The sequence below is a fragment of the Triticum dicoccoides genome, chromosome 5B (assembly GCF_002162155.2).
Source record: "Triticum dicoccoides isolate Atlit2015 ecotype Zavitan chromosome 5B, WEW_v2.0, whole genome shotgun sequence".
Taxonomy (NCBI): domain Eukaryota; kingdom Viridiplantae; phylum Streptophyta; class Magnoliopsida; order Poales; family Poaceae; genus Triticum; species Triticum dicoccoides.
Genome location: NC_041389.1, coordinates 89,024,194 through 89,049,604, shown reverse-complemented (window position 1 = coordinate 89,049,604; position 25,411 = coordinate 89,024,194).

Genomic DNA, 25,411 nt, shown 5'->3' with positions numbered 1-25,411 from the left:
GGGAGTCCTGGACTAGGGGGTGTCCGGACAGCCGGACTATCATCGTCCGCCGGACTCCAAGACTACGAAGATACAAGATTGAAAACTCCGTCCCGTGTCCGGATGGGACTTTCCTTGGCGTGGAAGGCAAGCTTGGCGATACGGATATGTAGATCTCCTACCATTGTAACCGACTCTGTGTAACCCTAGCCTCCTCCGGTGTCTATATAAACCGGAGGGCCTTAGTCCGTAGGACACAACATACATTACAACAATCATACCATAGGCTAGCTTCTAGGGTTTAGCCTCCTTGATCTCATGGTAGATCCACTCTTGTACTACCCATATCATCAATATTAATCAAGCAGGACGTAGGGTTTTACGTCCATCGAGAGGGCCCGAACCTGGGTAAAACATCGTGTCCCTCGTCTCCTGTTACCATCAGCCTAGACGCACAGTTCGGGACCCCCTACCCGAGATCCGCCGGTTTTGACACCGACATTGGTGCTTTCATTAAGAGTTCCTCTGTGCTGTCACCGATAGGCCCGATGGCATCTTCAACCAACAACGCTGTCCAGGGTGAGACTTTTCTCCCCGGACAGATCTTCGTATTCGGCGGCTTCGCACTGCGGGCTAATTCACTTGGCCATCTGGAGCAGATCGAAAGCTACGCCCCTGGCCGTCAGGTCAGATTCGGAAGCCTAAACTTCACGGCCGATGTCCGCGGAAACTGGATCTTCGATGGACTCGAGCCACAGCCAAGCGCGTCGCACTGTGACGACGGGCATGATCTAGCTCTGCCACCGAACAGTGCCTTGGTGGCCGCACACGAATCCGCTTCGGCCATTAGTCCAGAGCCGATCGCCCAGATCGAGGGCCGGTGGATAGACGCCGCCCCGGGGGCTTCAACATCCACGACGATGGAGCCGAACACTAATCTTGTCCCCTGCGAAACTCGTGATTCCGAGGCGCCGGACTCCTTGCCGGACTCTGAACCTCCCGCGCCCCTACCAATCGATTCGGATTGGGCGCCGGTTATGGAATTCACCGCCGCGGACATCTTCCAATACTCGCCTTTTGGCGATATCCTGAATTCACTAAAGCATCTCTCGTTATCAGGAGAGTCCTGGCCGGACTATGGCCAGGATGGTTGGGGTACGGATGACGAAGAAATTCAGAGCCCACCCACCACCCACTTTGTAGCCACTATCGACGATCTAACCGACATGCTAGACTACGACTCCGACGACATCGATGCCATGGACGACGATGCCGGAGACGAACAGGAACCAGCGCCCACAGGGCACTGGAAAACCACCTCGTCATATGACATATACATGGTGGATACCCCAAAAGATGGGGACGGCGAAGAAACAGCGGAGGCAGACTCTTTAAAGAAGCAGCCCAAACACCGGTGTCAGCAGCGCCGCTCTAAATCCCGCCACAGCAAGAATGGAGATTCCGGCACCGGAGATAATAATACCCCAGAGAGTGCCGAAGACAATCCCCTCCAGCAAGACTCAGCGCAGGAGGATGCAGAAGCAAGCCCTCACGAGAGGGCAGCAAACGAAGAGGTTGAGGATCATAACTATATGCCTCCCTCCGAAGACGAAGCAAGCCTCAACGATGACGAATTCGTCGTACCTGAGGATCCCATCGAACAAGAGCGTTTCAAGCGCAGGCTTATCGCCACAGCAAACAGCCTAAAGAAAAAGCAGCAACAACTTCAAGCTGATCAGGACCTGCTGGCCGATCGATGGACCGAGGTCCTCGCGGCCGAAGAGTATAAACTCGAACGCCCCTCCAAAAGCTACCCAAGACGAAAGCTGCTCCCCCGATTAGAGGAGGAAGCATACATACCTCCATCACCAGCGCACAATATGGCTGACCGACCACCCCGTGGTCGTGACAGAGAGGCATCCAGGGCCCCAACCAAGACCGTACCCCAGCATCGCTCCAAAAGTACGAAGCCAAGAGGGAACGCGCCGGACTTGCGAGATATATTGGAGGACAAAGCAAGGCAATCCAGATCCATCTACGGATCATGTGGGCGCCCCACGACCCATGACGAATACCGTCACGCCGGATACAATAACCCCAGTCGGGCCGAGCACAGCAGACAGCGCTCTCTCGAGCTGCGTCGCGATATTGCTCAATACAGAGGCGCCGCACACCCACTATGCTTCACTGACGAAGTAATGGATCATCAAATCCCTGAAGGGTTTAAACCCGTAAACATTGAATCCTACGATGGCATAACAGACCCCGCGGTTTGGATAGAAGATTATCTTCTCCACATCCATATGGCCCGCGGCAACGATCTCCACGCCATCAAGTACCTCCCACTCAAGCTTAAAGGACCAGCTCGGCATTGGCTTAACAGCCTGCCCGCAGAGTCAATTGGGTGCTGGGAAGACCTAGAGGCCGCATTCCTTGATAACTTCCAAGGCACGTATGTGCGACCACCAGACGCCGATGACCTAAGCCACATCATTTAGCAGCCAGACGAATTGGCCAGACAATTCTAGACACGGTTCTTGACGAAGAAAAATCAAATCGTCGATTGTCCAGATGCAGAGGCCCTTGCAGCCTTCAAACATAACATCCGGGACGAATGGCTAGCCCGGCACCTGGGGCAGGAAAAGCCGAAATCCATGGCAGCCCTCACATCGTTAATGACCCGCTTTTGCGCGGGAGAGGACAGCTGGCTAGCTCGCAGCAACAATCTCCGTAAAAATTCTGGCAGTCCGGATACTAAGGACAACAATGGCAGGTCACGTCGAAACAAAAACAAACACCGCATTAACGGCGACGATAAGGAGGATACGGCAGTCAACGCCGGATTCCGAGGCTCTAAACCCGGTCAGCGGAAGAAGCCATTCAAAAGAACCACTCCGGGTCCGTCCAATCTGGACCGAATACTCGACCGCTTATGCTAGATACATGGCACCTCTGAAAAGCCAGCTAACCACACTAATAGAGATTGCTGGGTGTTCAAGCAGGCCGGCAAGTTAATTGCCGAAAACAATGACAAGGGGCTAAACAGCGACGACGAGGAAGAGACCCGATCGCCGAACAATAGAGGACAGAAGGGTTTTCCCCCACAAGTGCAGACGGTGAATATGATATACGCGACCCATATACCCAAGAGGGAGAGGAAACGCGCACTAAGGGACGTCTATGCGATGGAGCCAGTCGCCCCGAAGTTCAATCCATGGTCCTCTTGTCCGATCACTTTCGATCGAAGAGACCATCCGACCAGCATACGCCATGGCGGATTCGCCGCATTGGTTTTAGACCCAATCATCGATGGATTTCACCTCACGAGAGTCCTGATGGACGGCGGCAGTAGCCTGAACCTGCTTTATCAGGATACAGTGCGCAAAATGGGCATAGACCCCTCAAGGATTAAACCTACAAAGACAACCTTTAAAGGTGTCATACCAGGAGTGGAAGCCAACTGTACAGGCTCAGTCACACTGGAAGTGGTCTTCGGATCCCCGGATAATTTCCGGAGCGAAGAGTTAATCTTCGACATAGTCCCGTTTCGCAGCGGCTATCACGCTCTGCTCGGACGAACCGCGTTTGCAAAATTCAACGCGGTGCCGCATTATGCATACCTAAAGCTCAAGATGCCAGGCCCTCGTGGAGTCATCACGGTCAATGGGAATACGGAACGCTCCCTCTGGACGGAGGAACATACAGCGGCTCTCGCGGCAGAAGTACAGAGTAGCCTCTTAAGGCAATTCTCAAGTCTGGCCGTTAAACAGCCGGATACAGCAAAACGCGCCCGAAGCAATACCAACCAAGACCACCTGGCGCGATCAGAGCATGCGTAGCAATGCGGCCCCAACCCTCGCCCGCGCATGATCGCAATAATAACACTCCGCGTACATCATTACGCTTTGGAGATACCATGGGCACAGGGGAGGGGGCACGATCGCAACGGACCCAGAGTGCGGTTCGACCACACCGGGGGCTTGCAAGTGTGCCCCCCTTTTTTGATATATTTTTTATTTTTCTTTTATGTACACAGGACTCCGTTAACCAGAAGCCCTGTCCGGCGGCAAACCTGCTGAACTCATGATGCAACAGTTAGGGACTAAAGAAGGCTGCGACGAACACTCAGGTGGTCTCAATTACGAGCATTAAATTCGATTATATACACCAAGTCCGCAGCTCACCCCTGGAGGGGGACATGTTTACTTAGTCCAAATCCCTTGCTTACCGCACTATTTGTATCAATCCGCTCTACTAGCCGACTTTCTTTCATAAATAATGCAGCACCTTTTTGATTGCAATTGCATTACCTTATATATATATATGCTCATTATATGACATCTTGCGCCCGTATATTTTGGTATGGCCTAATACGCCAGGGGCTTGTGTTCCCCACTCTATGGTGTGATAAGTCCGAACACTTTCACAAGTGCGGCACCCCGAATTTATAGCATTATATGAATCAGCTCCGAATCATGTCTTGGGTCAATAGTTGGGTTTGCCCGGCTCCCACGTTTTGGTGCCTTACGTTCCGTTCTGTCGGCTAAGGTGGCACTGGGAGAACCACTGCGATTGCGCCCCGGTTGAGCCGGGCGAGTGCCTCAGTGGAGAAAGCTAAAACTGACTAGCATGATAAGGCGAGAGACTGGTCGCTGCTCGAGAGGTTTTTTCGGGTCCTTAAAGACTCACGCCGCTTCGAGCGAAGTTCCGGACAATGTCCGACGAAGGCGTGGATAGCGCCCCGGATTCGGTCTTTCGAATACCAGGGGCTTCGCCGAAATTTAAAATTATAGAATTATATGGCTAAGTGAGAGTGTTCAAGCATTATAAGTCCGGTTGCCTTGTTCGTTGTGTTGAGCGCCTCCCTCGATGGACCCAACAATGGGAACAAGAGTGCTCCAGTTTATCCCGAACACCCCAGCACTCGTGGCTTGGGGGCTGAAGCCAACGACTTGCCATCTCTCAGATTTTATAAACGGCCGCACAGAAGGTAATATTTTAAATTAAAAAAGCGTTGCTCAAAGCACACATGAACAAAGTTTCAGCGCACAGGATAATACATAGCAAATTCACTCAAAGATTACATTTCTGGGGCACTCATCCGCAATATCGCGGGCTCCCTTCAGGACAGATTTATAATACATCTCGGGCGTGCGATACTCCTTGCCCGGTGGCGGTGGGTCCGTGAGAAGCTTCTCCGCATCCAACCTGCCCCATTGCACCTTTGTGCGGGCGAGGGCCCGGCGAGCGCCTTCAATACAGGCGGAGCGCTTGATGACATCCACCCAGGGGCATGCATCCACCAGCCGCCGCACGAGGCCAAAGTAGCTCCCAGGCAGGGCCTGTCCAGGCCACAGCCGGACTATAAGGCCCTTCATGGCCTCTTCAGCTACCTTGTGGAGTTCGACCAGCTGCTTCAGCTGGTCGCTTGGGGGCACCGGGTGTCCGGCCTCAGCATACTGAGACCAGAAGACATTTTCCGTCGAGCTCCCCTCCTCGCCATGATAGAATGCGGCGACATCAGACGCACTACGCGGCAGATCTGCAAACGCCCCTGGAGAGCTCCGAATGCGGGTAAGTGTCAGGTATTTTACATTAACATGCTTGCTTTGCATGAAAAATGCCTTACCCGCCGCTATTTTCTTTACATCTTCAACCTCCTGAAGGGCCTTATGGGCTTCGGCCTAGGCGGACTTGGCACTTTCGAGAGCCGAGGCAAGCTCGGACTCTCGAGTCTTGGAGTCACGCTCCAACCTCTCATGTTTCTCCATGAGAGCCTGGAGCTCTTGCCGTACTTCCGCCACCCATGCCTCCTGCTTTTCTCTCTCTGACCGTTCCGCGGCCGCACTGCGTTCGGCCGCGGACACAGCCTCCTTCATGGCTGCCACCTCGTTAGTGGCCCCTGCAATACACACATTATCCTTGTTAATTTTATTGCAACCAAAATCCTTTTCTGTAAGGTAACCATTCAAAGCGGTGTGACTCACCTTCTTTGTCCTCGAGCTGCTTCTTGGCATGGCCGAGCTCTTGCTCGGACCGCTCGAGATCCTTTTTCAGCACATCGACCTCCGCCGTTAGTGCGGCAGAGGTCAGCAGCGCAGCCTGCAAACCCATATTGACATATGTTAAGCAACCCTGCGCATATCTTGTTAGATCCTCAGTCCGGCTTTTCTTTCCGAACACCGAACTGAGCATCAGGGGCTACTGTCTATGCGGTATTACATTACATAATTTTAACTTCTTACCTCAAAGCCTATTAGAAGTCTGCTGCAGGCTTCGGTCAGCTCGCTTTTGGTGAGCTGAACCTTTTGAATCACTGCACTCATGATAGTGCGGTGTTCTTCCTCGATGGAAGCGCCTTTAAGCGCCTCCAACAAGTTATCTGGCGCCTCCGGTTGGACGGAGGCCGCCGGTGTCACGGTCTTGCCCTTCTTTCGAAGGGGCCGCTTGCCGGACTCTGGAACCACTGCGGGTTCCGATGTAGAGTCTGGTGCAAAGTCCGAGAGGCTGCCTGACGGCGCCTCCGGAGCCTCCTCCTGATGGGTCCCTCTCTGGGATCCCACCTCGGCGTCCTCGTCGGCGCGTGGGGTGGAGGCCGTCGGAAGTGAATCCACATCCGATGGGGCCAACGACCCGCTCGATGAGTCGGGGAGATCGTCATCGGCCGGAGTACGGACAAAATGCGGCGTTAGAAGGACACTACGCGACATAAATTTTTTTGCATATCAAGGATCCGGATACTTACGATCTCGCCGGACGCCTGGCCCTTGGAGGCCATTCATCCTCGCCAATGGTGGTGTTGGCGAAACTGTCCAGGGGGATAGTTCTCCCCCTCTTGGACCTTTCGGCCTCCCCTATTGGGGAAGCCTTCCTCTTCTTCTCTCCCTCTTCTGGGAGAGAAACCTCCTCGTCTTCGGGGGAGGAGTCCGCCTCGTCGTTGGACACCTGATTGCGGGAACTCTTTCGAGTCCCCGCGGCCACCTTCTTGGCCTTCTTCTCTGGCACCACATGCGGTGCCGAAACCAGTAGCCCTGCTAAACGGGCGTCCACTGGGTCTTCTGGCATGGGAGCCGGGCTGATAACCTGCTTGGCCTTCTCCATCCATTCCTGCCAAAGGAAAGAAAAGAATGAAACCCTCTTATAATCAATTCGATTACTGCAAAGTGTCCCGTAATGGTGTTGAATCACTTACCTCGTCAGTTGGATACTGCGAGCTGAATCCGCGATCTTCCGTCGCGGATGCGGGGGCTTCGGCGCCCTTAAACAGCACCCTCCAGGCGCCTTCGTATGTCGTATCGAAGAGCCCGCTCAGCGCCTGGTGCTGTTCCGGATTGAACTCCCACAGATTGAATGCCCGTTCTTGGCATGGGAGAATCCGGCGGATGAGCATGACTTGGACCACGTCGACGAGCCTGAGCTTATTGCTCACCAGCTTCTGGATGCAGGTTCGGAGTCCAGTCACCTCCTTCGAATCGCCCCACAGCAAGCCCTTCTCTTTCCAGGAGGTGAGCTGCATGGGGACGCCAGATCTAAACTCGGGGGCCGCCGGCCATGTGGGCTTGCGCGGCTCGGTGATGTAGAACCACCCCGATTGCCACCCCTTGACAGAGTCCACGAAGGCCCCTTCGAGCCAAAGGACGTTGGGTAATTTACCCAACATGGCGCCTCCGCATTCCGCTTGCGTACCCAGCACAACCTTCGGCTTGACGTTGAAGGTCTTGAGCCACAGGCCGAAGTGGGGCCGGATGCAGAGGAAGGCCTCGCACACGACGATGAACGTAGAGATGTTGAGGATGAAGTTCGGCGCCAGATCGTGGAAATCCAGGCCGTAATAGAACATGAGCCCCCGGACAAATGGATGGAGCGGAAAGCCCAGTCCGCGGAGGAAGTGGGGAAGGAAGACGACCCTCTCGTGAGGCCCAAGGGTAGGGACGAGCTGCCCCTCGTCGGGCAGCCGATGTGCGATATCGCCGGAAAGATATCCGGCGCTGCGCAGTCTGGTGATGTGCTCCTCCTTAACGGTGGAGGCCAACCATTTGCCTCCCGCTCCGGACATATTCGGAGAAGGTAGAGGCGAGATGCGCGAGCTTGGGCGTTGGAGCTTGAGTACGTGGAGGTGGATAAGCCAAGGAGGAAGAAGGCGTAGGTGAGAAGGTAAGTCCTTATCCCTTATATGTAGGTGGACGAAAACTGTGCGTCCCGCTGGCCTGATAAAACTCGCTTATCCCCCAAGCGCCACCATCAATGGCGCGGTTGGGTTACCCACGTCCGTATTGATGAGAATCCCGAAATAAGGGGAACACGATCTCTGCTTCGACAAGACGTGCCAAGGAAACCGCTTCGCTAAACGTGCTGAGGTGGTATAGTAAAAAATGATTCAAACAAAGGCTTGGTAGCGGTGTGATGTCACGCCGCATAATACGTCAGCAGATTGGACTGGTGTACATTTTATTCTCTCTACGGTAGAATGTGGAATTTATTTTGCAGAGCCGGACACTATCCTGGTGTTCATGATCTTCTCTGGATTATTCAAGGGAGGAACCCGCCTTACAATGCCGAACATTATGCGTGCCGGACTTATCGTCATTGAAGCCTGGTTTAGGGGCTACTGAGGGAGTCCTGGACTAGGGGGTGTCCGGACAGCCGGACTATCATCGTCCGCCGGACTCCAAGACTACGAAGATACAAGATTGAAGACTCCGTCCCGTGTCCGGATGGGACTTTCCTTGGCGTGGAAGGCAAGCTTGGCGATACGGATATGTAGATCTCCTACCATTGTAACCGACTCTGTGTAACCCTAGCCTCCTACGGTGTCTATATAAACCGGAGGGCTTTAGTCCGTAGGACACAACATACATTACAACAATCATACCATAGGCTAGCTTCTAGGGTTTAGCCTCCTTGATCTCGTGGTAGATCCACTCTTGTACTACCCATATCATCAATATTAATCAAGCAGGACGTAGGGTTTTACCTCCATCGAGAGGGCCCGAACCTGGGTAAAACATCGTGTCCCTCGTCTCCTGTTACCATCCGCCTAGACGCACAGTTCGGGACCCCCTACCCGAGATCCGCCGGTTTTGACACCGACAGGGAGGAAGGGGAGAGGGAGGCAGCGGGGGCGCGTGGGCGGCTGCGGCGCAGTGGGTCGGGGCAGCGGCGGCAGCGGCGCGGTGGAGGGACAGGGACGAAGTGTCTGGCGAGCGGGAGGGACGAGGGAGGGACGAAGTGTATGGATGGGGGAAGATTACTAATGGCGCACCACCTGGCGGTGCGCCATTAGAATGTTTTTTTTCATAGCAATGGCGCACCAGCGGGACCGTGCACCATAAGTATTCTTTTTTTAGATAGCAATGGCGCACCAGCCAGACATGCGCCATAAGTAAGATTTTTTATTATTATTTTGTTGCATCCAATAATTTTTTAGAAAATGAATATGAATATGAAACAGTAATAAGTTTTTATAAAAACAGTAACAATTTTTTTAAAAATATCATCAAATTTGTTATTTGAAAATATTTATGAATATAAAAAAATATCATCAAATTTGTTATTTTAAAATATAATCAAATTTGTTTTTTGAAAACATAATCAAATTTGTTTTTTTTTTGGATTTTTAGTTGCATTCATTTGTGACGGTGGAGCGCGGGAGGGTGCGGGGGTCGTCGACGGTGGTGGAGCGGGGGAGGGTGCGGGGAGTGCTCGGCGGCGAGGGGGATCTTGCGAGGGGGGGGATAGCGATCAAGATGGAAGGGGATCGAGATCGAGTGCCATTAGAAGTTTTGCAAAAAAAAGTAAAAAAAGTATATATTCTAATGGCGCACCGTGGCACAGTGCGCCATTACTAGTTTAAACTAGTAATGGCGCACTGTGCTACGGTGCGCCATTAGTAGTTTTGCAAAAGAAGAATAAAAAATAAGAACAGTAGTGGCGCACTGTGTGGCCGGTGCGCCATTACAAGTTAGCACTAGTAATGGCGCACCGTGCCATGATGCGCCATTAGTATGTTTGGAAAAAAAATTGTTACTAGTGGCGCACCATGTGCCTGGTGCGCCATTAGTGTCTTCCACACTAATGGCGAACCTGCACATGATGCGCCACTGCTATATAGTAGTGGTGCACCACATGACAGGTGCGCCATTAGTGTCCATTTCATCTATAGCCCTTTTCCTAGTAGTGGGAGCAGGACATAACACACAGAGTTTTCTTTGACGCCTATCTGAAAATGAAGTAAATATGTAAGGGCTCCTTAGAATTGGAGAATTCTATAGACGCAGGGACAGGAAAAACACAGGAACAGGATAGGAATGCACGTGCAAAACAGAGCATTTGGAAACATAGGATTTCAGTCAACCTGGGTGTTTGGTTCACATGAATTGGAAGAACACAGGAATGGAGAAGCGTGGTCAAAATTAAAGTCAAACCACATGAAAATGAAAAAAATAAGAATCTTATTATGCTAGTAATGCAATTAGTTCTGTTCTTCATGCATATTAATTTGAAAAGGTCGTCCAAGTGAATAAAATTCCTATGTTTTTTCTTCGAAAGGGACACCAAAGGAAAAAAAATCCTCTAGTTTTGCTTTGATCCACTCCTTCTAAGAGATTTGCATGAATACTAGTTCCATAGCAAAGGATCCCTGAGGGATCGACATGAATGCAGTGTAACAAAGTGATGCGACGAGTGTACAACCTCTTTGGCATAGCCTTGTGGACCTCAGCATCATTGGGTTGGACGTGGAGGATGGTGATGATGTTGGTGTGACTGTCGGAGGTGGGGAAGAAGATCCGAGGCCTCTGGAAACGGCGTCAAGGGTACTGCTCCACTGTGATGGACGGTTTCGTCATTGGAGCAGCTCTGGTGAGGTGTACGGCGACGAGGCTGAAGCAGGACAAGACAGGCAACGTTAATCTTAAGTGGGACCCTAATATCATCTGCAATAGATGATGTAAAATACATCACCAAAAAATGCTAGATGTAAAACACATCAGCCACGCCACAGCCGCTCCGACAGATGCTGTAAGTACTATTCACTCTGAACTTAACTGAAGAAAATGAACCTTACAGTCGAAACTGAATTTTACTGTTGAAACTGATTGAACTAGTAGCACAGCATTGCAATAGATGTTTAGGGCGTTCGAGCACAAGTAGCAGAGAAGCAGTGATCTAAATCAGCACACGCTCGAGCAGGGAATACACTACTAGAGAGCAAGTCGTGCAGTAGCACCGTGAGTGAGTGCTAAAGCAGCAACTCCTGTAGCTGCCGGAGGTCGTGCAGCAGCAGCAGCACAAGCAAGAGCAAGAGCAGAGCAGCAGCGCGAACGAAAGCAAGAGCAGTGCAGAAGGGCGACCGACAGGAAGAATAGAGCCGCAGCACGAGCGAGAGCCGGAGCAGCTGCAACTAGTGCCGTTGTGGAAGTCGCCGCCGAGGAAGCAACGACATGGGGGAGAGACGCCGTGGATGATGTGTCCAGCGCCGTCGATGGAGCCCCGCCATGTCTGCTCGGTATCGAGCACCGGCAGCCCCGTGAGATTGAATAAAAGATAAAATGCAGCGGTGGGTGCAGAACCTCCTTGGTGGCGCCGAGTTGGCCTCGGCTTCATCGGAGGAACTGGTGAGGGTGTTGCGGTTCCAGTGGGGCAGGTCAAGACGGCACTGTGGGGATTGAGGTGGCGTGATAGACGAGGCAAACATCGAGGCAGCTCCTTGGAGGTGGATGACGGGGCGGCTGATTCGGCGGGATGACGAGATCGACAAGGATCCTCATCTGGTGCGGTGGATGAGGGACGGCGAGCTATTGCGGTGGACGACGTAGTCGGGGGGAGTCTCCGGTTGGGCGGCCGTCGGGAGGCCGACGGAGGAGCATGGGGTTTCGCGGGTTTTGGCGGCCTCGGTGTACGAATGAGGGGGCGAAGTGGGAGGGGGAGCCAAGCTTCGGGATGTGCTTGTCCGAAATGTAGGGTAAGTTACCAGCATACCCCCACTGGTTTTGACACCACGACGTGGAGATTCATTTCCGGCTGAGGGGTAGAAGGGGGATTTCGCGTGTCTGGGTTGCGGGACCGATTTCGAATGAGGAGGGAGTTCTCGCGGGCGTCGAAATTTCGGGATAACAAGGCGCGACGCGGGTTGAAGAGGTGGGAGTTTCAAAGCAGGTGAGACAAAAGATACTCGAGCTTCAAAATTTCGGGATAACAAGGTGCGGATTCCTTGTTCGGCAGAACAAACTTAACGCGTAAAAAAACAACTCATTCAAGACACAAGAGAGTCATGTCCCCTTTTACTATATTGCTATAGATGCCATTGAAAAACTACAAGAAAAATGTAAAAAAAATCGGGAGAACAAGATTACCCTGCACAGTACCAAATCGATTCGCACTTCCCTCAACAACAACAAAAAACAAATCAATTCCCACCAAAAGAAAGAGTAGTGTCCCTTTTTATATGATTACAAATGCCAGGATCTCGAATTTCAATTTTTGAATCCACGTTATGTTGAATTCGAATATATCGTTAGGTGACCTTGCGGTTTATAATTGATGTAGTCGTACATTTTGATCTTCCATCTTATATGAACATTTTACTCCACCATGTGAACATATATATTGTCGTCTACCATATGGACTAAATTTGAATCAATTTTCCTTATTTGAATATGATTGTTGTCAAGTTATACAAATAATTTAAATATTATCTTGATAACAAAAAACATGCATATAGCAGTAATCAAATTTCACTATGAACTACATGTACCATACGCTCTCCAATTCAAATATTTGTATCCATTTTATGTTGAATTCAAATCATAGTACATTATTGGTCTAGGTAGCGAGATGTTCGGGATAATCTAATCCCTGTTTTCATATGTATATTTTTTGGCTGAATTGGGACAAGTTTTGGTATAAGCTTCTTGCAAAACCGGAGATTCTCTCAACAAGCCTCGTGGTTCCGAGAGGGAACGTGTCACCTTTGTGTGCGAAATGATATGCGCTTCCTCCCCCCTGATTTTCTTTATAGAGGCAACATAGAACTATATGAGTGCCCTGTTAAATTTTGGAATTATTTCGGGTACGTTTGGCCTTTTTATACATTAATTGAGTTTTTGGACTTTTAATGTGCATAATCTAAATATGAACTTCATGCACATGCTCCGGTGCACCAAAGTTGGTTGAAAAATCACATGTGTGTCCTTGGTTGAATTTCTAGGTCCCATGGAAGAAATGAGAATGGAATTCAAACATCTGGGCATCGTGATTCGGCCGAGAACATCGAGAAACTTAGATTTTAAATTCATGTAAATCCAAAACTCGCCTGGAAATCATGAAACTTGGCATGTTGTCATGTCATGACACTAACATGTTGTGGTAAAAAATTGGGCTGATTTGGAAGCTCGTGGTTCTAAGAGGGAACGTGCCACCTTTGGGTGTGAAACGATATACGCTGCCCCCCTTGAGTTTCTTAACAAAGGCAACATAGAACTACATGAGTGCCCTATTAAATTTTGGATTTTTTCCGGGTTCGTTTGTCGTTTTTTATACATTAATTGAGTTTCTGGTCATTTAATGTGCATAAGTCAAATTTGAACTACAAGCACATGCTCTCATGCATCAAAGTTGGTTGAAAAATCACATTTGTGTCCTTGGGTGAATTTATAGGTCCCATGCAAGAAATGAGAATAAAATTCAAACATCTGGGCATCGTCGCTCGGCCGAGAACATTGAGAAACTTGGTTTTAAAATTCTTGTAAATCCAAAACACGTCTGAAAATCATGAAACTTGGCATGGGTGTCATGTCATGGTACTACCATGCTGTGGTAAAAAAATTGGCCGAATAGGAATAGATTTTGGTATAAGCTTCTTGCAAACCGAAGCTTATCTCAAGAAGGCTCGTGGTTCTGAGAGGGAACATGCCACCTTTCAGTGCGAAATGATATACGCTGTCCCCCTTGAGTTTATTTACAAAGGCAACATAGAACTACATGAGTGCCCTGCTAAATTTTGGAATTATTCTGGCTTCGTTTGGCCTTATTTACACATTAATTGAGTTTTTGGTCATTTAATGTGCATAATTCAAATTTGAACTACAAGCACATGCTCCCGTGCACCAAAGTTGGTTGAAAAATCACATTTGTGTCCTCGGGTGAATTTCTAGGTCCCACCCAAAAAATGAAATAAAATTCAAACATCTGGGCATCGTGGCTCGGTCGAGAACAATGAGAAACTTGGTTTTAAAATCATGAAACTTGGCATGGTGTCATGTCATGGTAGTACCATGCCATGGTACAAAAAAATTGGCTGAATAGGAACAGATTTTGGTATAAGATTCTTGCAAATCGGAGCTTCTCTCAAGAAGGCTCGTGGTTCTGGGAGGGAACGTGTCACCTTTGTGTGCATAATTCAAATTTGAAATACAAGCACATGTTCTAGTGCACCAAAGTTGGTTGAAAAATCACATGTGTGTCCTCGGGTAAATTTCTAGGTTCCATGCAAGAAATGGGAATGAAATTCAAAATTCTGGGCGTCGTGGCTGGGCTGGAAACATTGAGAAACTTAGTTTTTTAATTCCTGTAAATCCAAAACACGCATGAAAATAATGAAACTTGGCTTGGTGCCATGACATGGCACCAACATGTTGTGGTAATTTTGCAGTCTGATTTGCAAAGGCGCACACATTAACAATCAACAAAGTCATTTTGGAACAAGTGATGTCACCTTACAATCAGAAACACAAGTATTATTGAAACCGTGGGCGTTCTATTTACTACTACCATTTACGTGCCGCCACGCGTCCCCATTTTTTTATTAGCTAGGAGGCGCCGTGCAGGGTAGCTATTTGAGTATGAGAGGCGTGCGATCAGACCCCTGCGCGTGCTTATCGGGAGGAGAGCCCTTTGACCTCCATCTGCCGTCCACCTCTCTCCCAAGCTCTCCATTAATGACGCCCGAGCCTCTTTTTAATGGCGTGGCTATGTCTCACTCGACTAAGATTTAAGAGAGAAAAAGGAAAATCTGAAAGCACGGATCTTGATGTAAGATCCGACGGACCTATATAGCATCTACTGCGACTTATAGCAAGACTGATGAATATATAAGGACGATTAATTGTCTTACATAATTAGAAAGATAATTAAAAAAGCCACATGCGGCTACGCCCGAAATACACAAGGGCAAAGAAGAAGGAAGACAAGGATCTGGCTCGCTGATCTCTACTTTCTTGATGCGTTGCTGCAGGCCGCGGGAACTAGTCTCCGCGGCAAGTAGCGATGAGCTTTTTCGTCTCCTCAACACGCTGCTTGAGAACATCCATGGATTCCTCCACCAGCCTTTGGCGCTCGTTGCGGAGCATGTCATTCTCATCCATAAGTTTCTTGACGATGACGCCGGTCCTCTTCAACAAGGCACTGGTCTCCTCCTGCTGGTCTGCACTTCGGACGATCTTCGCCCTCAGCAGGTCTTGCTCGGCCCGGAGCCTCTCATTGCCTTCCCTTAGTTTCTGGATGACGCTGGTAGCCTGTTCAAACGAGGCTTTCATGTCATCCTGCAACCTCGCCCAGCCGGTGATCTGATCCATCTGGCTATGGACGATCGCATGTATGCGCCTGTAACAGTCGTCGCCTGCCCGCGAGAAATTTTCCCAGGCCGCCGCGGTGCAGCGGGACATCTCTGCTGCTTCCATGGCGCGGCCGGACCAGTCTGCTGCATCGACGACGCGGCGGGACCTCCATGCTGCTTCAGTGGCGCAGCGGGACCTCTGTGCTGCTACTTCTGCGCGGCGGGACATGTCGGCTACTTTCGCAGCGAGGCGGGGACATCTCTCGTGCTTCCGCTTCCATGCTCGCCTCTCCCTGATGGCAATCTCTCAACCCAGAACTCACGCTGGTCATGGCAGACGCAAGGGAAGGATGCTGAATGACTTGTTTGTTTTTGTGGATGAGGAGTTGAGGAGGAATGTGTAGTCATCTTGGCATACTAGTATTTATAATTGAGTACTAATACACTCCTAAGTGGGAAACCGTTTAGGTTGTGATCGGTGTGAACAGGTTTGTAATTCAATATAGCGTGGTACTAATACGCTCCTCAGTGTGGAAACCATTTAGGTTGTGATCGGTGTGAACAGGTTTGCAATTCAATATAGCGTGGAGTAATTTGGAATGTGACGAGACGCATGCTCAAAATTTATTGACGATTCTAGTTTCGAAGTGCGGCACTATTCCCAGATGGCGTTACGTGGGCACGCGTTCTCGGCCGTGGAGTAGTTCTTTTTCTACTGCTGTGTACGTGCAATAACTGGCACCGTCGTATACATATCTTACGGTTAATGGGGCGTTCGACAGGAATAGCCGCGTGGCGAGCTATAGGCTAGTCTTTTTTCAGATGCATTAAACCTATCTCTCGGGACTTCTCGCACGCACCATCGTGCCACCCACAAAAACTTGTACTCTGAGTTTAGTATGTTATACAGGAAGAGAAGAGGTGCACGCACGCACTCGTCCTCTCACACATGCATATGTTTTTCTCGAAAAGGAGGATGATGACCCCCGGCCTCTGCATCTGGGAGTCACAACCATCCGATTAGCTCTATCATGGATGTACCTATATACTAAAACATGTCTAGATACATCTATATTTTGACAAATGGAAGGCATGTATTGTGGAACGGAGGGAGTGCTTGTCATCAAATTGGATAAAAAGGGATGTATCTAGAACTAAAATACGTCTACATACATCTCCTTTTATCCATTTTGATGACAAGTAGTACTTCTTACCCAAAGGAACTTTATATCCAACAGACACAAAATATCCGTTCGACTGTTGGAAATTACTGATCTGATGTTGAAGTAATTGCTGCATCACCACCAAAACCCACCATTTCTTAAGCTAAAGTAGACCGAGGTAATCCCTATATTAGCATATTACTAAGATAAACATAAGGCACTGTAGAAACATTTAGGATGTGAGCTTAGGATGTGAGCTTGTCAATCTGAATGTGGAGGGACACCAGCTTAGCCCCGGCCAGCAGCTTGGGCAGAACTATGAAGAAGGTCAGCTGCTGCACGTCGACGTCGCCGGGATCCTTGCTGCTTGTCACCTCCATTTCCATCTTGACAGCGTCGGTCGTGCCTTTGGGCTCCCCCAGCGGGCCGTTCGCCCACAGCTTGGCCACGTAGTGCGACAGTGGGGACACCCCCGCTCTGATGCAGATGACCAACATGGCGATAGGCACGCCGATGTCGAGCATGCCGCCGACCAAGAAAAATGCGTGGCCATCCTCCTCCGCGAATAGCAAGAGTCGTGGCTCCGACAGTGGCACTTGCAGCTGGAGCACCTTGCCGTACTGGATCCTGTGCATGGGCATGGGATGCGCGGTGCTGATGTGGTGGTAGAGCGCCGGCGGCGGGCCTTTGTAGCCGCAGACGGGCACGGGGCATTTGCAGGGCGTGAGCGGACACACGCTCTGGTGATCGGCGAGCTTGTGGTAAGTGACGTAGAGGCCACAGCCTTCATGCGGGCACTCCACCCTCACCAACGAAAGGACGGCGTCCACCGCCGTGTTTTGCACATCGAAGCCACCACCGCGCTCGCACTTCTGGCACTGCCGCTGGTTCCCAGGGTGCTCGACGCGGCAGTCCGCGCAGGCCAGGTGCCCTCCCTTGCACTGCAGAAATCAATCGAACAACACATCAATCAAGAAACCTGCACCTTGCTCAATCAGCCGAACGGATGAGGTGTATTAGAACCTCATACACTGGAGGTGTCAAGGGGCGGAGGCACAAGGGGCAGTGGAGCACGGTGAGGTCAATCGAGACCTTAGAGAGCTCCATCGTCGGGTCCTATTCGGTCTGCATGATCTCGCCCTCCTCATGCACAACCATCTCTCGCTTGGGCCGGGGCATTACAAAGCTTTACCGTCACATATTTTATACTACTTCAAGGTGCATTAAATCAACACATGCAAGTATCAAAAGGAGAGTCACGGCATGCATGCATGCGTTGTAATTAATGCATCGGTAAATGCAAATTATTGAAATATATCGAGTGCAGTGCTTTGATATGTCGCGTCAACTCGTATGTCAATGAGAAGTTTGATTATCCTCTCCCTCGCAGACTTAACTACACCTGCCTTTGGCTGTATGACAGGTTGGTCACCCACCTGTTAGGCCCACCTGTCATACACGCAAAGGCAGGAGAGTCCCTCCCTCGCCCATGAGCGTGTTGGCTGGCAAGACTAGGAGAAGCTTTCGCTACACGCTCTCCCTCCCGCACGCGGTGGACATGCAGCAGTTCAATCGGTGTCAGATGGCCAGAAGCGTATTGTACTACTCCTCCAGTGTAGTAGTACTCCATCGTTGTTTGACTTCCCGAAGAGGCGAAGAGCCAAGCACAGCCCGGATGCTCGTGTGGCAGTTTCATGTGTAGAGTAGTCTAGGATAGCGTGTACCATGCCTGTAAGCTTAAAATCGTTGGGGTCGGCTCCATGCTATGTGGCCGTCTTGAAATTTTTAAAAAAAATTAAAATAGTCTTTTGGCCCTACCTGTCACCCTGGTGATTGTAGTTTGCACGCTCATCTGGTCAAGACAGGAATATATATTTTTTAATTTTTGGTGGATAAATATTAGAGGTTGCAGCAAATATATTGTACACTGCGGGTCTTTCAGCCAAGTTTAGAGGCAAGCATGTGGGGCTAGTGCTATGATGTGTCGCGTCAACTCGTACAACGAGGAGAAGCTTGATTTTACTACTACACGCCTTCTCCCTCGCCCATGCGCACGGTTTCTCGCGAACGAGGACAAGCTTTTGCTTAGTAGTACTTCTACAACAAGCTATCCCTCCCGCTCGTGGTGGACGGACATGCAGCAATGGATTCGACACTGTAGAAGTAGTAGTAGTAACATCATTGTTCATCTTCTCGAAGAGGCGAAGAGCCAAGCACAACCCAAACGTGGCAGTTGCGAACATTGGAGCACGCATATAGCCAGGCTCTTGCATGAGACAAAATTGCTATTTGATCCCACTATTGTATTAGTACGTACAACTACTTGCTAGTATAGCCCTGTAAACCAGAAAGGAGTATTTGCCCTTCTAGAGATTTCAACAAGTGACTAGACTACACCGAGACGGAGTACATATGGAGCAAAATGAGTGAATCTGCACCGTAAATAAATATGTAGTTCTATCGTTTTCCTCTCCGAGGTGCACAATATTGAGTATACTGACTAGTCTCTTTTTGACACGCATTTACGTTTTTTGACATAGTATAGACGCAAGCGCTCATATACACGCACATACTCTCACCCCTATGAATGCACACACGCACGGCACTATCATCTTGAAATTTACAAAGTCACCATAGGCACCTCGTCGTCGACGGGAACGTCTGCTGACTCTTGACACGCAATAGACGCGAGTGGCAGTCGCCTCCATAGGTGCTTGAATGCCAAGGACGGAGAGGGTAGCTGTAACGCCCCGGTTCCGATGCGCCAGGTGTCTGCCAGTTATTCGTCGTTGTTGCGATGTCATTTGCTTGTGTGTTGCATTTTGCCATGTCATCATCTGCATTTCATCTGTATGTTTTTCAAAACTTGCATCCGTTCGGTTTCCGCCGGCTCTCTCTGTTGTCCGTTCGGAGTCCAGACACACTCGCACGCGCCCGCGGCTCCTCCGAAATATTATTTTATAAGTGGCATAAAAATGTTCTCGGAATGGGGTGAGAGTTGGTGTGCGGTCCTATTATAGTGTAGACAGACCGCCTGCCAAATTTTGTCGCATTCGAAGTTTGTTTGACTGCCCAACCATTAAATATATAACCGCGATATAGCCGGTATATTCGTCGGATGTTTTCGGTCTCCGAAAACCCTTCCCGGGCTGCACTTCTCTTCTCTCCCCTCAGCCTAAGCACTCTCTTCACAGCCCACCTAGGCCTGCCTAACCCCCCTCGCGATCAGATCCGTCGGATCACGATTGGAGGCTCCAAAACGGCCTCAAAACCCCTAACCATAGCCCATTTCCATATATAAACACACTCCTTCCATTTTTGGCAGCCTCCCACCTCCCTCCTCGAAATCTGCGCCCCAATCATCAGCGCCGCCGCCTCTCCTTCATTTTTCAAGCCGTCCACCTCGTCCGCCGCCACTTGGCGCGCAGGCACTGGCCGCGCCGCCACCCGCCGCCACTTCTGGCCTCCCGTAGCACGCCACGCGTCCCCCCAGCAGCCTCCCGCCGCCGCAGGCCCGCCTAGGCCCGCGGGAGCCCCTCCGAGCCCATCTGGGCCCGGATCTCGCCACTGCCAGGGCCCGATCCGCCCCGCTGCCTTCGGTCCGCCCCGCGCGGCGCCCGTCCCCGCCGACGACGAGTGCCGCCACTTCTGCGCGCACCTCGCACCCCGCCACCTCGTCGCCAGAGACGAGCCCCGGTCGCCGCCGTCGACCCCAGGTGTCGCCTCCCTTGCTCGCGACCCTACCTCCTTCCTCTTCCTCTTCTTCCCCAGGGGCCGCCGGATCCCACCCCTGTGCGCCGTTCCCGGCCTTCTCGCGCGTGCCCTCGCCGGAGTTGCTCGGCGCCGCCATGGCCTCGACCGCTCAGGATCGAGGATTCCGCCCGCGCCTCGACCCCCCTCCTCACGTGGGCCCCGCGGCCCAGCTCCGTCCGGCCCGGTCCACCTTCCCCGGCCCAGGTCGCCTCGGCCCAGCCCCGGCATGTCTCCTCCCTCGTCATGGGCTGAAGCCCATGGTGAGCAGCCCGTCTAAACCCGCACCCAGTGCATCGTTTAATATCCATCGCCCGACTCTGTTTTTTTCACCGTCCCTGAAAAATCATTCTATGTGTGCATCTTTGACCTGCTGTAACTTCTTGTGCGTTGCTCCGTTTTGTGCATATAATATATCGAAATGTTCGCTGAGAGATCCTCTTCATTTTGTTCCATTGTGCTATGCTTGTTTGAGTCCATCTTGATGCCGTAATCATCGTTGCAAGAGTGCTATATGATATTAACTGCTGTCTGTTAACAGAACTTGATGATTTGTCTTTTTCGTTGCATTTTGTGTGCGCATCCTATGAGCATGAGATCTACATGAGTTTTGAGCTAAATCATGCCATCATTACAGTGGTGCAATCCATGTATTTTTGTGAGTCTTGTACTGAGTGCATCAAGCTTTTGAGTAGGGTACTTGTTGTTGCTGTTTTGCTAGGCTGAATCTGCTATATCATGATGCTATGTAAACCTGCTACTACAAGTCATTCTATGCATAATCTGGAGATGTTCACTAAGGATGTTTTGTCACACATGTCATGCTCTATCCATTCATGCCCCTGGTTGCATTTATAGCCTGCTTTAAAATGTTGTTATCTTTCTCCAAACTTGCTAAATAATGTTGCTGTCAGTCTGTTAACATTAAGTTCAGTTTTGCCATGTGATTTTCTCGTGATCCATGTGCCCTATGAACTTGCTCTTGCCATGTTTAGCTTCATAAACATGTATTATTATTGTCGGTTGCCTTATCATGCCATGTAATGCTCTGCGGTGAGTGGTTCAAGCTCACCAACATGCCTACTTATTTTTGTTCCTGCCATGCCTGAGTCTATCATATCATTTGCCATGTTTGCATGGACCCTACCATCTTTTGTGTTGATCTTTGGAACTAGGTCAGTAAGGGAATTTTGTTATATGCAATTAGTTGATTCAGTACATGCATTTGTTTGCCATGATAAGTTCCTGTAACATGTTGTTTGATAGCTCTAAACATTGCAACCTGATGTTATTTCTGCCAAGTCTATAAACTATTATTATTTGCAATCTTGCCATGACCTTTTGAGCATGTTCTAGTGATTTCTGGAGATAGCTCAGTGTTCATGTTTTGTCATGCTTTACCTGTACTTCATGCCCATGCCTTTTTTTCTTATGTTGGGGTGCTTTAGCACATTTTCATGATGCTTGCTAGATGCCTAGTTGCTGTTTTGGACAGCTAGTCCTTTAAACTTGTTTCATGTGTATGTGTTGAACCGTTGCTCCGTTTTGAGTGTGCTCTATATGAAACTTGCTTGATTTTGCATGAAGTTTCATATTATCATGTTGCATCTATGTTTTGAGAGTGTTTGCTTGATGTTTGTATGCATTTTGCATGAATGACATGCTTATCTTCTTTTGCTCATATCTTCTAGGCCGTAGCTCCGAATTAAATGAACTTTATATGTAACTTGACTAGAATCTCGTGTAGATCATCTTGGTGCATCTTAACTTGCTGTTTAACAACTTGAACATAAGGTTTATTCAGTTCTGGACCAATTTCTAAATTTGCATATGAGGACTTACCGGAATTGTTATATGTTGTTTCCGGCCTTATTTAAACTTGCTTTGATGTGTTACTCTTGTATGCATCATATCTTGCCATTAGTAGCCTCATATAGCCTTTGTCATTCATCATGATTGGTTGTGCATCATGTCATGTCTATGTGTGGTGTGTTTACCATGTTGTGTGCTTCTTCTCGATAGTTCCCGTTTCGTTGCGATCGTGAGGATTCGTTCGTCTATGCTTGGTTCGTCTTCGCCCGTTCATCTTATTCATGGATTAGTTCTTCTTCCTAGCGGGATTTCAGGCAAGATGACCGTCACCTTGGATCTCACTACTATCATTGCTACGCTAGTTGCTTTGTTCTATTGCTATGATGCGCTTCCTATCACTTGTTCTTCAAGCCTCCCAAATTGCCATGAACCTCTAACCTTTGTCACCCTTCCTAGCAAACCATTGTTTGCCTATGTTACCGCTTCTGCTCATCCCCTCTTATAGCGTTGCTAGTTGCAGGTGAAGTTGAAGATTACTCCATGGTGGACAGGATTATGTTGGGATATCACAATATCTCTTATATTATTAATGCATCTATATACTTGGTAAAGGGTGGAAGGCTCGGCCTTATGCCTGGTGTTTTGTTTCACTCTTGCCGCCCTAGTTTCCGTCATATCGGTATTATGTTCCCGGATTTTGCGTCCCTAATGCGGTTGGGTGATTTATGGGACCCCCTTAACAGTTCGCCTTGAATAAAACTCCTCCAGCAAGGCCCAACATTGGTTTTACCATTTGCCTACCACCTATACCTTTCCCTTGGGAGTAATTAACCCGAGGGTCATCTTATTTTAGCCCCCCCGGGCCAATGCTTGTCTAAGTGTTGGTCCAAACTAGAGCACCGTGCGGGACCATCCCTTGGCAACTTGGGTTACGTCGGTACATGTATGCTTAGCTTACCCGGTGTGTCCTGAGAACGAGATACGTGCGACTCCTATCGGGATTGTCAACACATCGGGCGGTTTTGCTGGTCTTGTTTTACCATTGTTGAAATGTCTTATAAACCGGGATTCCGAGACTGATCGGGTCTTCTTGGGAGAAGGAATATCCTTCATTGATCGCGAGAGCTTATCATGGGCTAAGTTGGGACACCCCTGCAGGGTATAAACTTTCGAGAGCCGTGCCCACGGTTATGTGGCAGATGGGAATTTGTTACTATCCGGTTGTAGATAACTTGACACCAGATTCGAATTAAAACGCATCAACCGCATGTGTAGCCGTGATGGTCTCTTTTCGGCGGAGTCCGGGAAGTGAACACGGTTTTGGGTTATGATTGACGTAAGTAAGAGTTCAGGATCACCTCTTGATCATTGCTAGCTTCACGACCATTCCTTTGCTTCTCTTCTCGCTCTCATTTGCGTATGTTAGCCACCATATATGCTTAGTCGCTGCTGCAACCTCACCACTTCACCCCTTCCTTACCCATTAAGCTTTGCTAATCTTGATACCCATGGTTATGGGATTCCTGAGTCCTCGTGGCTCACAGATTACTACAACAACAGTTGCAGGTACAGGTTATGCGATGATCAAGACACGAGAGCGATGATTGCTTGTGTTGAGTTCTTCTGCTTCTTCTTTGATCAGGGGATAGGTTCCAGGTCGGCAGCCTGGGCTAGCAGGGTGGATGTCGTTTGAGTTTCTGTTTGTGTTTCCTCCGTAGTCGGATGGTTATCTTATGTAAGATGATGTTGTATTCGTGTGGCATTGTATGCCTTTTGTATGTATCCCCGCCTATTATATAATGTTGATGTAATGATATCCACCTTGCAAAAGCGTGTCGATATGAGGTTCTATCCTTGGTGGGACCTTCGAGTCTCTTTAGGATAGTATCGCATATTGGGCGTGACAGTAGCGGTTCCCGAGATGTTGAACGGTCAAGATGCATCCTCAATTACATGAAGAGGGAATTAATTGGGAAGCAGAATAGAGCCAGCACGATGTGAATGCAACAGAGTTTGGACTCTCATATAAAGGCGCCCCACCACTCCAATCCATCTACTCCCAAGTCTCTTCGCAACACTGCTCACTCCAATCCAAGACCAAGTGACCAGAAGCCACAAGCACCTATGGAGGCGATGGACGCGAGCGGCAGTCGGCTGTGCCAAATCATCCTAGGCCCGGCCTGCGGCCCCGCACCACACAACCTTTCCAGACGGTGCTGGCGGCCGCCGGCATCGTAGCCCTCGCCGACGCCGGCATCGCCTCTCGCATGGACGACATGATGGTCAACTCTATCCGCAAGTTCACCGCCGTTGAGAAGCGCGCGGCCGACCTTGCCGTACTGCTCCAGCCCGCGCGCCCAGGCTCCTCATTGCCTGCCACCCTCATCGGCCTCCATGGTGACGAACTCTTTCAAGCCCTGGTGGCCCTGCAGGTGCCGGAGGTCGCAACAAAGAATGTGCACCTCGAGGCCACGCTCGCTGCACAGCGCCTCGCCATGCAAGAAACCGTCGACCTGCACATCCACGTCTACGAGGAAATCGTCTACATAGGCCACTACAAGGCAAGCAAGGACAGAAAGACGTTGGCCTTCTTCCATCGGCTGGAATCTTTGCACGCCAGTGTTCAGAAGCACGTCGATCTGGCCACGAAAGCCACTGCTACTTAGGCGCCGTTCGGTGGGCCGGCGCCTTGAGTCGAGGAGGTCGACGTCGTCGATGGATGCATCTCTTCTTATTGCCTCCTGTAACCAGCACTGCATCGCCTCGTGGCCTTAATGTTTTATTAGTATAGTACTTCCTCCGTTCCCAAATATAAGTCTTTCTAAAGATTCCAGCAAGTGACTACTACATACGGAGCAAAATGAGTGAATCTACACTCTAAACTATGTCTACATACATATGTATGTTGTATTCCATTTGAAATAGTATCTAAGGCTTATATTTAGGAACGGAGGGAGTATATGGCATTTTTATTCCAGACGTAACGTTTTCACTGTGAGGTGGGGCCGCAGTTGAGCAAACCCACCCCGCCCACCGAGCGTCGGCCGAGTTTAGAATTAGAAGAGAGAAACGAGGGAGGATGGGACTCGTGTTGATAGAATAGGAGTACTGAGCACTCGTGCCTCTTTTTTTTTTGAGGGAAAAATTAGTCGTA